This window comes from Euprymna scolopes, chromosome 7, assembly GCF_053919585.1.
Source record: "Euprymna scolopes isolate OS-2025 chromosome 7, ASM5391958v1, whole genome shotgun sequence".
Classification (NCBI taxonomy): Eukaryota; Metazoa; Mollusca; class Cephalopoda; order Sepiida; family Sepiolidae; genus Euprymna; species Euprymna scolopes.
Genome location: NC_136488.1, coordinates 131,567,813 through 131,568,708, shown reverse-complemented (window position 1 = coordinate 131,568,708; position 896 = coordinate 131,567,813).

Genomic DNA, 896 nt, shown 5'->3' with positions numbered 1-896 from the left:
TATATATATATATATCTTGATGATATATATATATATATATATACATATATCTTGATGATATATATATATATATATATATCTTGATGATATATATATATATATATATACATATATCTTGATGATATATATATATATATATATATATATATATCTTGATGATATATATATATATATATATATATCTTGATGATATATATATATATATATATCTTGATGATATATATATATATATATATATATATCATCCAGATACTACTCAACGGATGTTTCGATAGGAATTGACGAGCGCCTCCAACGTTAATGGAAAGGAAATGAACGCAATCCTCTGCATAAAAGAAAATCACCAATGTTTCTGTTGAACGATTTGATGGCTGCTGTAAAAGGCGCGAATAAACGTCGCGTCTGTTGGTTAAGTACATAAATAAATAATGCACGGTTTTTGGTGCCTTTAATAAAACTCATTCACCATTACACTTTGCACGTCAAATAATAAATAAATAAAAAAAAAAATGAAAAGAGGACAACGCCCACCACCGCGCATTTCACATGTACTTTAGAGGCACACAGAGCCAACAAAGGATGCGTAGTTGCGAACTCGCACCTTTATTAGGGATTTTTTTTTGTATCGCATCGGTCAGTCGCACTGTCACGGTTCGTTTTGTTTTATGACATGTTAAGTGTAAAACGCGTAGACTGATCAATATGGCGACGACAAGAGAATATTCTTATTGTTTAGACTCTTGATTATATATCCGACACAGTTGAACACAGTTAATCAATCGAGAACCACATCCCTCTATATAAAAGCATATAAAATATTAACTGATATATATTCGAGAGTCAAAATAATGAAAAGAATATTCTCTTGTCGTAGCCCTACTGGTCAAACGTGTTTT